The sequence below is a fragment of the Salmo trutta genome, unplaced genomic scaffold (genome assembly GCF_901001165.1).
Source record: "Salmo trutta unplaced genomic scaffold, fSalTru1.1, whole genome shotgun sequence".
Taxonomy (NCBI): domain Eukaryota; kingdom Metazoa; phylum Chordata; class Actinopteri; order Salmoniformes; family Salmonidae; genus Salmo; species Salmo trutta.
In genome coordinates, this window is record NW_021822730.1 from 112,501 (window position 1) to 117,500 (window position 5,000).

General features: G+C 49.0%; 1 protein-coding gene and 1 long non-coding RNA gene across 4 annotated transcripts in view; one reads left to right on the top strand and one right to left on the bottom strand.

Annotated features, from left to right (window-relative positions):
• Positions 1 to 824, bottom strand: part of LOC115184054 (uncharacterized) — a 1,154-nt gene extending 330 nt beyond the window's left edge. Inside the window, exons 1-3 of one of the 3 annotated variants that reach the window (XR_003874177.1) lie at positions 622 to 824; positions 36 to 341; positions 1 to 2 (exon numbers count right to left, since the gene is read on the bottom strand). The exon at positions 1 to 2 is cut by the window's left edge and continues 78 nt beyond it. This is a non-coding gene — a long non-coding RNA (uncharacterized LOC115184054). Of the gene's footprint in view, positions 342 to 621 lie in introns of all 3 variants that reach the window. The other 2 variants (XR_003874175.1, XR_003874176.1) reach the window with 2 other exon arrangements.
• The window catches only part of LOC115184053 (phospholysine phosphohistidine inorganic pyrophosphate phosphatase), a 25,105-nt gene that overhangs the window by 16,156 nt on the left and 3,949 nt on the right, over positions 1 to 5,000 (top strand). The gene's annotated exons all lie outside the window — the stretch shown is intronic.

Sequence of the window (5,000 nt, forward strand, 5' to 3'; positions counted from 1 at the left end):
ACCTCTCTGTATTAATCTGACTAGATTACTGCTACCTCTCTGTATGAGTCTGTAGTCTGACTAGATTACTGCTACCTCTCTGTATTAATCTGACTAGATTACTGCTACCTCTCTGTATTAGTCTGTAGTCTGACTAGATTACTGCTACCTCTCTGTATTAATCTGACTAGATTACTGCTACCTCTCTGTATTAGTCTGTAGTCTGACTAGATTACTGCTACCTCTCTGTATTAGTCTGTAGTCTGACCAGATTACTGCTACCTCTCTGTATTAGTCTGTAGTCTGACTAGATTACTGCTACCTCTCTGTATTAGTCTGTAGTCTGACTAGATTACTGCTACCTCTCTGTATTAGTCTGTAGTCTGACTAGATTATTGTTACCTCTCTGTAGAAATCTGTAGTCTGACTAGATTACTGCTCCCTCTCTGTATTAGTCTGTAGTCTGACTAGATTACTGCTACCTCTCTGTATGAGTCTGTAGTCTGACTAGATTACTGCTACCTCTCTGTATTAGTCTGTAGTCTGACTAGATTACTGCTCCCTCTCTGTATTAGTCTGTAGTCTGACTAGATTACTGCTCCCTCTCTGTATTAGTCTGTAGTCTGACTAGATTACTGCTACCTCTCTGTATGAGTCTGTAGTCTGACTAGATTACTGCTACCTCTCTGTATTAGTCTGTAGCCTGACTAGATTACTGCTACCTCTCTGTATTAATCTGACTAGATTACTGCTACCTCTCTGTATTAGTCTGTAGTCTGACTAGATTACTGCTACCGACCATTCCTTCTACCTCATGGCTTGGTTTTTGCTCTGACATGCGCTGTCAACTGTGGGACCTTATATACACTACCAGTCGAATGTTTTGACCTAGTCATTCAAGGGTTTTTCTTTGTTTTTACTATTTTCTACATTGTAGATTAACAGTGAAGACATAAACTATGGAATAACACATATGGAAGAGTGCAAAGCTGTCATCAAGGCAAAAGGTGGCTACTTTGAAGAATATAAAATATAACATTTATTTTGATTTGTTTAACACTTTTTTGGTTACTACATGATTCCATGTGTGTTATTTCATAGTTTTGATGTCTTCACTGTTATTCTACAATGTAGAAAATAGTAAAAATAAAGAAAAACCCTTGAATGAGTAGGTGTCCAAACTTTTGACTGGTACTGTACAACACAGGGCCCCAGGACAGTCAGCCACACAACACAGAACCCCAGGACTGGTCTCAGAGCCCCCCACTGGGTTAGCCTGGTCTCAGAGTCCCCCCACTGGGTTAGCCTGGTCTCAGAGCCCCCCACTGGGTTAGCCTGGTCTCAGAGTCCCCCCACTGGGTTAGCCTGGTCTCAGAGTCCCCCCACTGGGTTAGCCTGGTCTCAGAGTCCCCCCACTGGGTTAGCCTGGTCTCAGAGTCCCCCCACTGGGTTAGCCTGGTCTCAGAGTCCCCCCCACTGGGTTAGCCTGGTCTCAGAGTCCCCCCACTGGGTTAGCCTGGTCTCAGAGTCCCCCCACTGGGTTAGCCTGGTCTCAGAGTCCCCCCACTGGGTTAGCCTGGTCTCAGAGTCCCCCCACTGGGTTAGCCTGGTCTCAGAGTCCCCCCACTGGGTTAGCCTGGTCTCAGAGTCCCCCCACTGGGTTAGCCTGGTCTCAGAGTCCCCCCCACTGGGTTAGCCTGGTCTCAGAGTCCCCCCACTGGGTTAGCCTGGTCTCAGAGTCCCCCCACTGGGTTAGCCTGGTCTCAGAGTCCCCCCACTGGGTTAGCCTGGTCTCAGAGTCCCCCCACTGGGTTAGCCTGGTCTAAGAGTCCCCCCACTGGGTTAGCCTGGTCTAAGAGTCCCCCCACTGGGTTAGCCTGGTCTAAGAGTCCCCCCACTGGGTTAGCCTGGTCTAAGAGTCCCCCCACTGGGTTAGCCTGGTCTAAGAGTCCCCCCACTGGGTTAGCCTGTCTAAGAGTCCCCCCACTGGGTTAGCCTGGTCTAAGAGTCCCCCCCACTGGGTTAGCCTGGTCTAAGAGTTCCCCCCCACTGGGTTAGCCTGGTCTAAGAGTTCCCCCCCACTGGGTTAGCCTGGTCTAAGAGTCCCCCCCCCACTGGGTTAGCCTGGTCTAAGAGTCCCCCCCCCACTGGGTTAGCCTGGTCTAAGAGTCCCCCCCCACTGGGTTAGCCTGGTCTAAGAGTCCCCCCCCCACTGGGTTAGCCTGGTCTAAGAGTCCCCCCCCCCACTGGGTTAGCCTGGTCTAAGAGTCCCCCCCCCACTGGGTTAGCCTGGTCTAAGAGTCCCCCCCCCCCACTGGGTTAGCCTGGTCTAAGAGTCCCCCCCCCCACTGGGTTAGCCTGGTCTCAGAGTCCCCCCACTGGGTTAGCCTGGTCTCAGAGTCCCCCCACTGGGTTAGCCTGGTCTCAGAGTTCCCCCCCACTGGGTTAGCCTGGTCTCAGAGTTCCCCCCCACTGGGTTAGCCTGGTCTCAGAGTTCCCCCCCACTGGGTTAGCCTGGTCTCAGAGTTCCCCCCCACTGGGTTAGCCTGGTCTCAGAGTCCCCCCACTGGGTTAGCCTGGTCTAAGAGTCCCCCCCCCCCACTGGGTTAGCCTGGTCTAAGAGTCCCCCCCCCACTGGGTTAGCCTGGTCTAAGAGTTCCCCCCCCCACTGGGTTAGCCTGGTCTAAGAGTCCCCCCCCCACTGGGTTAGCCTGGTCTAAGAGTCCCCCCCCCCACTGGGTTAGCCTGGTCTAAGAGTCCCCCCCCCCCCACTGGGTTAGCCTGGTCTAAGAGTCCCCCCCCCACTGGGTTAGCCTGGTCTAAGAGTCCCCCCCCCACTGGGTTAGCCTGGTCTAAGAGTCCCCCCCCCCACTGGGTTAGCCTGGTCTCCGAGTCCCCCCCACAGGGTTAGCCTGGTCTCCGAGTCCCCCCCACTGGGTTAGCCTGGTCTCCGAGTCCCCCCCACTGGGTTAGCCTGGTCTCAGAGTCCCCCCAATGGGTTAGCCTGGTCTAAGAGTCCCCCTGGTTCAACAGTGAAAGGGCGACTCCGGGATGCTGGCCTTAACGGCAGAGTACCTCTGTCCAGTGTCTGTGTTCTTTTGCCCATCTTAATCTTTTGTTTTTATTGGCCAGTCTGAGATATGGCCTTTTCTTTGCAACTCTGCCTAGAAGGCCGGCATTCCGGAGTCGCCTCTTCACTGTTGACGTTGAGACTGGTGTTTTGTGGGTACTATTTAATGAAGCTGCCAGTTGAGGACTGTGTCTCAAACTAGACACTCTAATGTACTTGTTCTCTTGCTCAGTTGTGCACCGGGGCCTCCCACTCCTCTTTCTATTCTGGTTAGAACACTGTTCTGTGAAGAGAGTAGAACACAGCGTTGTACAAGATCTTCCGTTTCTTGGCAATTTCTCACATGGAAAAGCCTTCATTTCTCTGAACAAGAATAGACTGACGAGTTTCAGTTGAAATGTCTTTGTTTCTGGCCATTTTGAGCCTGTAATCGAACCCTGAAATGCTGATGCTCCAGATACTCAACTAGTCTAAAGACGGCCAGATTTATGCTTTTTAATTAGCACAACCGTTTTCAGCTGTGCTAACATAATTGCAAAGGGTTTTCTAATGATCAATTAGCCTTTTAAAATGATAAACTTGGATTAGCTAACACAACGTGCCATTGGAACACAGGAGTGATGGTTGCTGATAATGGGCCTCTGTACGCCTATGTAGATATTCCATTAAAAAATCAGCCGTTTCCAGCTACAATAGTCATTTACAACATTAACAATGTCTACACTGTATTTCTGATCAATTTGATGTTATTTTAAATGGACAAAAAAAAAAGTTTTTCTTTCAAAAACAAGGACATTTCTAAGTGACCCCAAACATTTGAACGGTAGTGTACATATATACACACACACACACACACACACACACACACACACACACACACACACACACACACACACACACACACACACACACACACACAGTGACAAATTGGCACTGATCTGAGCCAAGGGGGGGCCGACGGTGTGTTTGTGGCGTCATGTAACTGCTGTCCAGAAGGCTGTTCAGCCTCACACAAACACTGTCTGCTACTTTCACTGTGAGTGTGAGACGTGAGATTTAGCCTTGTTTAGCCTTGCATGACCCGTAAACTCTGTGGAGAGCAGGGAACAGCCATAAACCACAGCGAGATGTGGGAAAAAGACAGCTGGCTGTCTCCAAGGTTACGTTCCAAATGGAACCCTATTACTTTAGTAGTACACTATCTAGGGGATAGGATGCCATTTGGGACCAGACCCAAGTCAACTAGGCGCTGCTCTGTCTCAGGCCTTCTGTGTAGTTCCCACCAGGCCTTCCAATATGGCTGCTATAACATCCTAAATCTGTTACCAGGCCTTCCAATATGGCTGCTATAACATCCTAAATCTATTACCAGACCTTCCAATATGGCTGCTTATAACATCCTAAATCTATTACCAGACCTTCCAATATGGCTGCTATAACGTCCTAAATCTGTTACCAGACCTTCCAATATGGCTGCTATAACATCCTAAATCTATTACCAGACCTTCCAATATGGCTGCTATAACATCCTAAATCTGTTACCAGACCTTCCATTATGGCTGCTATAACATCCTAAATCTGTTACCAGACCTTCCAATATGGCTGCTATAACATCCTAAATCTGTTACCAGGCCTTCCAATATGGCTGCTATAACATCCTAAATCTGTTACCAGGCCTTCCAATATGGCTGCTATAACATCCTAAATCTGTTACCAGGCCTTCCAATATGGCTGCTATAACATCCTAAATCTGTTACCAGACCTTCCAATATGGCTGCTTATAACATCCTAAATCTGTTACCAGACCTTCCAATATGGCTGCTATAACATCCTAAATCTGTTACCAGACCTTCCAATATGGCTGCTTATAACATCCTAAATCTGTTACCAGACCTTCCAATATGGCTGCTATAACATCCTAAATCTGTTACCAGGCCTTCCAATATGGCTG